Below are 10,348 nucleotides of genomic sequence, written 5' to 3'. Positions count from 1 at the left end.
AATGAAGCAAATAAAACGACACCGTTTTATTAAAACTGTGAAGAAACATTGCGGCGTTTTCAATATACCGCCGCTAAATCCTTCCTTTAGTGGCGTTTGTACACTTACGCCACCAAAGCCATTCAATTCCAAAACAAAACTACACCATTTTCTCTGATTAATTAATAACTTTTTGCGGCGTTTTTGCTTAAAATGCCGCTAAATCTCACATCATTTCTTTATTTATTTTATCTTTTATTAATTGTATCTTTTAATTACTAAGTATAATTAAAGTTTATCAATTCTTTTGACAATTTCAATACAATAAAAATAAAAATTTATTAATTATTAAAACATTTGTACACTACTAAAAGTTTACTTATATATATCTAATTAAATTATAATATTTTAGAGTAAATGGTTTAAGGTTTAATACATTTAGATAATATTACATCTTATGCATGTATACATATAATTTAACCATTCAATTATACATGCATATATATATAAAGTTATCTATACACCTATCTCTTAATTAAATAATATAAACTATGCATCCAAATCCCGCCGTTCATCCAAGAAGGCTGAACCAGATTTTGTAGACTACTGACCAAAAATTGGAGGAAAACAAAACCGCGCAGCTGGGCGATAAGACATAATATTATATACTCATAATTTAAATATATTAAATTAATTTATTGTAATATAAATTATCAAAACTAATTAATATAAGCAACCATCCCTAACTTGAGTACCTAACCCCTAAATCCCAAACCTCAAACCCTAAATACATAACTCCTAAGTCCTTAACCCCTAAACCTTAATCCCAAACCCTAAAACCCTAAAACCTTAAACCCTAAATCACAAACCCCAAACCCCAAACCACCAACCACAAACCCCAAATCCTTAACCCCTAACCCCTAACCCTAGACCCTAACCTCAACCCCTAAACCTTAATCCCAAACCCTAATCCATACCCGGTACTCCTTAAAAGACCATCCAAAATTTTTTTCCCTAAATCTTTAATAATCATAAAATATATTTAAAATCGACTAAACAATAATTAATATTTAATAATTTTGTATAAAGTACCAATACACAATATTAATCTTTATAAATTTTTTTATATAAAGTTACCAATCATTAATATATTTTTTTATTTCTAATTAAAAAATTCTCTATTTAACTACTTTATTATACTTTTAATTTATCAAATAGATAAATGAAAACACAAAGGACGAACAACGACTATATATATATGTATGAGATTTTTTTTAATATTGAAGTGATAACAAAAGGAATGATAGGGAGTTAGGTATCATGCATATATTTTAATTTGAATGAATTCAATTCAAATTCACAAATCTATTTAAGTTACTAATTATATTGCAACCTTGAATTTAAATTAAATAATATTATATATCCATCGAATTTTTTAATCCTAATAAAAAACATATCTTTAAAATTGTAACCCTTTTTTGGATTTTCATATCCACAATAACCACAATTTTAATTTAAATTAATAGTTCTATATACATTAAATTAATAATCATGATATTAATTCAACATGATTATAATTAATTAGATTAAACGTAAAACCCTAAATTACCTAATACTGATCAGTAAGTAATTCAATTTTTAAAATTTATAATCATAATATCTATTTTAGGATAAAATGCTTTTTACCGGTGTTTTTCAACAAACGCCACTAAATAGACTAATTTTCAGGCGCTTGCCAATAAATGCCGTAAAAAACCCAACCTTAGCGGCGATTTAAAACCAAACGCCACTAAATACCTTAACATTAGTGGCGATTGACCAAAACACGCCACTATCACCCCCAACCAATAGCGGCGCTAGGATAGAAACGCCGCTAAATACCTTAACATTAGTGGCGATTGACCAAAACACGCCACTATCACCCCTAACCAATAGCGGCGCATACATAAAAACGCCAGGAAAATTCACAACATTAGCGGCGCTAGGATAGAAACGCCGCTAAATACCTTAATATTAGTGGCGATTTACCAGAAAACGCCACTATCACCACCAACCGATTGTGGCGCTAAGAGAAAAACGCTGCTAATACCTTAACACTAGCGGCGATTGACCAAAAACGCCACTAAAACTCCATCATTAGCGGCGCAAATGTAAAAACGCCGGTAAAGGTAAGAGCATTCGAGACGCCACACTAGAAAACGCCGATAAATATCGTAACATTACTAGCGGTTTCTCACAAACGCCACTAAAAGACCCACGATTAGCGGCGTACACTCAAAAACGCCGTTAAAAGTCTCAGCATTACCGGCGCTAACAATGAAACACCACTAAAGCCCTTCGAAGACCACAAAAACGACGCCGTACCGTTTTTTTTACGGCGTTTTATGTGGAAACGCTGCTACTACATATTTTTTGCGGCGTTCTCTTCAAAACGCTGCTAAAGATCAGTTTTTACTGGCGTTTCTTATTAAGTGCCGCTAATTCTCTATTTTTTCCGGCGTTTATTCGAAAAACGCCACTAAAACTGCCGCTAAAACCCAATTTTGGTGTAGTGTAATCTCAAGACATTTAGTCACAACTATTTAACATTATATAAACTTTCAAAATTATACCTAACATTAACATAAGGCCGAGTATACTTAACATATACATAGGCACACATAAGTATTATTTTGTTACTTATAATCGACCAATGTACTTACCTAATCATCAAATAAGATATGAAATATCACATACCTGGTTATATTACTTCACAATCCCATTTGACATCACATTAACATAGAAATTTCTAAGCACATGTCTTGACATGATGCACCGACACGTAGTTTGCTAGGCCTGAAGCCTGATTCAGTTCACCGGCATAAAGCCTGCTAGACATAAAGTCCGAAATAATTCATCGGCATTAAGCCTGCTAGGCATCGAGCCTGACTATCACAGATACGAAGTTGATCTTTCACAAAATTCTTTATAAGAAATTTTAAATATTCTTTATGATTCATATAAATTTTCTCAATAATCAAATCTCAGCAAAAATCGAATATATTCAAATATTCGTAGCAAACATACATTCGAGTAACATATGTATAATTCATACTATTAAATTCGGCTCATATAACTCGAAACATACATTCGGTTATTATCTATATATATAATTTATACTACTAGTTTCAACTTATAATACTCAAGCATATATTGGCTAACATACATATAATTCATACAATTAATTTCAACCTAGCGAATTCAATACATACATTCGGCTAGCTTATATGAAATTCATAAAATTTTATTCAGCTTATAGAATACATATATATATTAATTTAATAACATTCATTTGCAATTAGACTTACCTCGGACGGTGAAAATCAGAATAAGGCGATTAATTGATGATTTTGGTTTTTCCTCGATCCAGCTCCGATTTCTTTTCTTTTTTTATCTAAATATATTCAAAATAAACTAGTTTAAATATTATTCCATTCAATTTAGTCCAAAAACACATAAATTGGTAAATTATCATTTTGCCCCTGATATTTTACACTTCTTACAATTTAGTCCCTATTGCATAAAGCACAAAATACACAAAATTTGCACATACTATGCTAAGGCCGAATGTTCCTTGTCTTTATAAAAATCTACACATTTCATTTATTTATATTTTAACCCCTCAAAATATTATTTTTGCAATTTAGCCCTAATTACTCAATTTCATCAAAAATTCCAATACAAAACATATTAATCTAAAATATATCTTTCATTATTCATCATCAAACATCACATAACACAAATGTTCATCAATGGCACAACTCAAAATATTCATCAAAATCAAAAATTCAAACATGGGTCGGATAGTATTCGAAGCAACGATCTCAAAAACGTAAAAATTATCAAAAACTGAACAAAGAACTAACCTTAATCAAGCTTCAAAATGGCCGAATATTGCTTGACTTCTTTTATTTTTTCTTTTGCATGAATTCGGCTAAGGAAGATGATAATAACCTTATTTTTATGTTTTTATTTTATTTAACATATATTATTCATTTATTGTTTTACTTATTTAACCTTTATTAATTAAATTAATAAACATATAATACAAGGGTAATGTTGACTATAGCCATCCACTATCTTAGGTTTGGTTTTATTGCACCTTTAAAACTCCCATTTAAAAAGACAACAACAATTAGGTGCTTTTATATCTGACCCCTAAATTTTTATTTTACGCGATTAAGTGATTTTCTTTAATCAGTTATTCAAACGATAAAATTTAAACACGAAAATTTCACACAATCAAATTCACACATGATAAACACACAAAATAATATTAAAATATTTTTCTGACTCAGATTTGTGGTCCCGAAATCACTATGTTCGATTAGGGTCAAAATCGAGCTGTTACACCTTTAATGTTTTTAGGTACACATCAACGAAAGTATAATTATATGATATAAATAATTATTGATGTTTTTATTAAGTTTAACACTTCACCAAACTTATCTTCACTATGGCTCGTTAAAGGGATAAGTTACAAGTGGGAAAAGTCACCAAGTTTTTTCAAGCTTACCTCAATGAAAGGTTAGAAATTTTATGAGAGTAATGAAATTCGACAAAGATTGCAAATTTTGGAGAAGGAATCAATATGAGTGATGGTGGTAAATTTAGCGAAGCATGGTTCACAAAGGGACAAGTATCTTGCAACATACCTTGTGGGGTAAATATTCTATAAAGAATGCATCATCGAATTCAAAAGCATCGTGCAAAATTACAACTCTTGATTGGTACAGGTTTTGTTAACAAAATATAAATTCTCACCTCAATTTACATATATTCCTTCATATTGATATATGCAATGCCAAAGTAACTAATGCATCGCCAGACTTATTTTTCTCATTATTTTTTCAATTAATTAGTAATGTATATCATTTGTTATTTCCATAGCCATCGACATTATTTATATCTCTATTGTGATCCATGATTCAAAATTTACGCTTTGCATTTAAGGCGAGCCTCACTCTACCTTAAAAAGGTACAAGGTCCAAAATCCACCTTTTGCTTGCGAGATTTTAAGAATCCCATGAACCAAATTTAAAACTCTCTAATTTACAATCATAACTTCAGTTCATTGATTTACGATCATGAGCAATTCATTAAGATTTCGTCAATTTACGATCACTACTCCACTTAAATAGTTTGTTGATTTATGATCACAACTGTCATTTTCAAAGCTCACTAATTTACGATCACAACTTCAGTTCATTGATTTATGATCATGAATAATTCATTAAGATTTTGTAGATCTAAGATCGCGACTTTACGTAAATAGTTCATTGATTCACGATCACAACTGTTATTTTTAAAGCTCGATGATTTAAGACCACAACTTCAGTTCATTGATTTACGATGATGAACAATTCATTAAGAGTTCACCAATTTACGATTGCTACTCTACTTAAACAGTTTGCTAATTTACGATCACAGTTTCAGTTCATTAATTTACGATCATGAACAATTCATTAAGAGTTTGTTGATTTACGATCGCGACTCCACTTAAACAATTCATTGATTTACGATCACAATTGTAATTTTAAAGCTTGCTGATTTATGATCACAATTTCAGTTTATTGATTTGTTATCATGAACAGTTCATTAAGAGTTCACTTATTTATGATTGTAACTCTATTCTCACGGTCCGTTGATTTACGACCACGACTGTCTGCTTACAAAAATTTAAGAATCTCATGGTCTTTAAAAAGCATTTTCCCCAATATCCTTTTAAGTTCTGTACAACACTATCAGATAATAAAACTTACGCAGCAAAGTTTTGAGTTAAAACTTACATAGTAAGCTCCCAATTACACACTGCACACGTCTAAGTCTGTCTCAAAAGAGGCACTTCATAACTCTTCTTCGACAATGTGGGGGATAAATTGTTATAGAATATATCATAACCCAACCTAAAATTCGAATCGCAAAAAGTCCTTTATATACACTTTTAAAGAATCTTAAAAGGGGGGTCGTTTCTCTAAAAACTCTATTTTCCCCATCTCCTTCTTTACAAGAGAACCTCTTTCTTCTCCATCCTCTAACTAAAAAGAATATGAACTGATCAATAGAACTACCAACTAAATCTTGTATCAACAAGATGAAAACACTTTTGTTTCATTGAAATTTTACATTATTATATGCCGTCAATCTTGTTACAATACAATTGCGCTAAGTGTTCACTTCTCCAATAGTTAAGGCTCATCATCTCGCTAGCATTAAAAACCTCACCAAAGACTAGTTACTACTTATAAAGCACACTTATTGATTGCTATGAAAATTGAGGAGCTTTGCAAAGGAATATATGACTTAGGAACCAAATCTTAACATGTGTGCAAGCAGACTCACACGACTCGGTTCTCAAGTGCTAATGAAAAACATCTAACTAGGGAACATTTATAAACATGTTACCACTTATTAGGGAGAGAGAAAAATCTTCTCCCTAGCTCTTGGCACAACTCTTTGTATGAACCACCATCACCCTTAACCTTTGCTACCTGTATCAACAATCATTATTACACTTAACTTTTTTTTCTTATATCAGCGATTAGTACAATAAGTGTGGACTGACTTTGCTCATCCCACCAAAGGTATTCTCGATCATCAAATTTGAAATATTATAAAAAAATCTTGTTGAAAATGAATTGTATAATCTATACAATCCTTGCAACCAATATCCGTACTCTGCCCAACAACAAAACAGTTTCCCAATACCTTTTCCACCACCACCACTACCAATAGAAATGTGACCTTACCTTACCCTTGGTAACTAGACTACACAATACCCAAACTCCAATCCAATTCGAACTCACAATTAATCGTCAAACTCTAAGATCAAGTGAAAACCAAGTAGGAGAAATCGCATCAATAATGTGAACAAAATAAAAAAACTCTACCAATGAAATAACGAACTCATGCAAGAGTTGAAAGTAAATTGGGCAACCCATTAGATCCGAGACCTCACAAGGAAGAAAAAGCTCTATCATTCCAGTTTGGGGCAAACAAAGCTCCTTAAAAAGGAAACCCTCTAGAAGATCAAATGGAAATGACAAGAATAAAATTAAAAGCATTCCAAGAAGGAAAATCTGATAACATAGAATGGACTTTGTGCACTAATAACCCTTTATCCCTAGATATTGCCATTGAATAGGTGCCCCAAAATTTAAGCCATAAAGAAAATTAGAATGGTAAAAGAGATCTTTATGACCAACTCCAACTCTAAAAAATTACATGAAAATTATAAGTACTATAAACAAGCTTAAATGCAAGGTTTTTCCTAGGATGTTGACAGACCAAGCTAGAAATTAGTATTAGTCAATACATGTAGGATCTCTTTGTAGTTTTAAACAATTCAATAGACAATATATGGGCCACTTTTGGACCAATATAGTAATTCTCAAGTACCCTACATGCTTACTTTTCATAAGGAAAAACAAGGGAACCACTTTGAGATAACATTCATTAATTTAATGCAGCTACCATGGAGATTAGGGATTTGAGTGACGAATGGCGATTCGGACTTTTATTGCAGGGGTAAACCATGACCACTTCAAGTATGCCCTTCTTAATAAAAAAACTAGATTTCTTTTATCATCTATATGAAAATTCCATTTGATTTGTTGAAACTGAAAAAATGACTCATTCTTTTACTAGTACACATTGTCCTCATTATGCATTAACGCAAAATAAATTTAATCATCCTCAACGAGGCCACCTTTATAGTGGGCATCACACCCAAATAAACCCAAATTTAGGAGCCTACATGGGAGGAACACCCTCTACAATATTTCTTAACTAGGAATAATGACCCCTGCAATAAACAATAACTCATCTAAAAAAAGAAACAAGTAAATAAAGCACCATACAACAAGTTTGACAACCACCTTTTATGATATCCAACCAATCTAGAAGGTAGTCTTCAAATAATTGTTAGTTTCATAATGAATTGGGTTACAAGACTAAAGATTGTGTTAACTTGAAGGATAATATTGAAGTGGCAATTAGACGATGACAATTGAAACAATATATCACCCAAGCTCTCTATCAAATGAAAATGAAGATGTAGGGTCTTATTACCAAGCTAGACAGTTCAAGACGTAAGGAAAAAGATGCATTATAGGGGTTATAAATGTAACACCATGAATAATTTAATTTTTTTTTAAATTTAACAAATGTGTATTTGCTTCAATGGTTAAGTGTTCTAGGTGTGTGTATGAGGTATTAGGTTCAAAGTCTCCTTTTTGGAAAATTTTGTTATTTTTTATCCAAGCCTCATCTCTGTTGGGTGGGCTTATATAAAATTGTCTTTTAACTTATATTAGAATGAGCCTGTTGGTTCGAGTGGTAAGGAGTTAGTGTGTTAGAGGTCTTATGTTCAAATCCCTGCGCGAGCGTGAGTGTTAATTTTTGCTTCGGGTGTCTGATAGAGGTTTGGAGAAACCAAAATTATGAGGTGGTTGAGAGTTAGTGCGTTAGTGGGGAATGGGAGGAAAAGTAGGGATAGATTATCAGGTTTTCTGAATTTTAATTTTAGTTTTTCTCTTTTCCCAAACAAATTTTTCTCTAACTTTTTTTTCTTTCAATTTTCGTTCCTTCTTCCGATTTTTATCAAAATTTATCTTTGAATTCATGATACTTTGATGTTTTTATTCCTTCGTGTTGTTGCGTAGGTAAAGGGTTCGTTTTTTTTGGAGTAGTTTTGATTATACTTTAGTCCCTGTTGGTGTACGAGGTTAATTCGTCATACCATTTTGCTAGGTGTTCTTCAGGAAAACCCTGACTCTTCAGTTGTGTAGTTAAGTTTAGAGGCTGTCTCGTCGAGGGTAAATTTTCTAAATGTTTTAGTGCTGTTTTTCTTTTGAAAGTGTCCGTTTGGTTACGTAAATTTGAATGAGGATTCATTTGGATTTGTGAACTCACTTTGATTGTAGGCATTTTGTGAATTCATTTGAATTTGAACGAAGGTGCATTTGCTTCAAAAACGAACCAGGTGTGTTCTCCTAACACAAAAAATTGAGTTTCAACGAAAGTCAAAAATAAAATTTGTCGACGCCACACGGGTGTGTGAAGCATGTTTAATCTGATATTTCTACATTTGTACTCTGTATCTGTGATTGGGGTGAGAATTGTATATGTGGAGGAAGTGATCTGTATGACGACTTCTCATCTATATTTCGGCAGCTTGACTGCATATGATCTGTTATGTGTCGCATCGACACTATATGGTGTGTAGGGATAAATGGGTGTTTTTAACCCTACAGGTGTGATGGGATGGTCGGAGACAGTGTGTAGAGGATAAGGGAAGGATTCTATGTATCTGCATCTGTTATGGACTTAGGTTCGAATCTGTATCTGACTATATACGAAACATTATGCATGATACATGGCTATTTCTATCAGGTTACACACTGAGTTTACGAAAATTCACTTCTGTTTGTTTGTTATGTTTAGGAAATCCCTAGACTTAGGCAGGTCAGTGCGACAGAGGCTCAGCGGTGACTACTCGACCAAGAACTATTTTTATTTAGTAATTAATGGTTTAATTTTAAAGTTTGATTTTTCTTGAGAGTTTGTAATTTTTGAGACTCACTAGAATCTTTGGTTTTAACTTTTGGATTTGGAGTTTTTTTGCTATTTTTCTTCAACGTCAACAAAAATACTTTATGCAACAAATAGGTTTTCGAAAATACGAGCTTGGTTTTTGTTTTAAACGATTTCCAAACTTTTGCTGCGAAATAAACGGTTAATTTTAAAGAACAACTTATAACAGTTTCAGTAATGAATATGTTTTATAATACTTGGACGTTTATCAAATAGCTAAACATAGTTTATCGAAACATCATTGATTTCAAAAATCTTCTTCGTAACACTCACAGATTCAGCCATAACGTCTAAGCCATGTTTGGGGTGTTACATTTAGTGGTATAAGAGCCAAGTTGTAAAACTCGGGCAGTGAATTTTGGGGTCCAAAATTGTGCTTTGAAAAAAAAATCGGTTTTCAAATAATTTGGATCATTTTGAGTAAGTATATGGTACACCGAGTCTCCGACACCAATCCTGTAAATATCTTTGAATTTAGAAAACAATGTAGTTAGTACTTTCTGAAACTGTACTAAGTTAGTTAGAGACTAAAACCTCTGAAATACTTCTGAACTTCTTATAATATAAGCATAAAATACTTGATAATAAACACTGGAACTGATGCATAAATTTTTCTAATGTAGATAAATTTGAAATTACGATGAGCGTTTGTGGAACTCGCGATCGTGGTATTTGTGGGCGCCGTAGGGGGCTCGAGCTGAGTTTTCTTTCCTGGGTAGTATGCTGAATTTAGACA

Source organism: Gossypium hirsutum, chromosome D10 (genome assembly GCF_007990345.1).
Source record: "Gossypium hirsutum isolate 1008001.06 chromosome D10, Gossypium_hirsutum_v2.1, whole genome shotgun sequence".
Taxonomy (NCBI): Eukaryota; Viridiplantae; Streptophyta; class Magnoliopsida; order Malvales; family Malvaceae; genus Gossypium; species Gossypium hirsutum.
The sequence above is the reverse complement of the archived record's forward strand: the minus strand, read 5'-3'. Positions refer to the sequence as shown.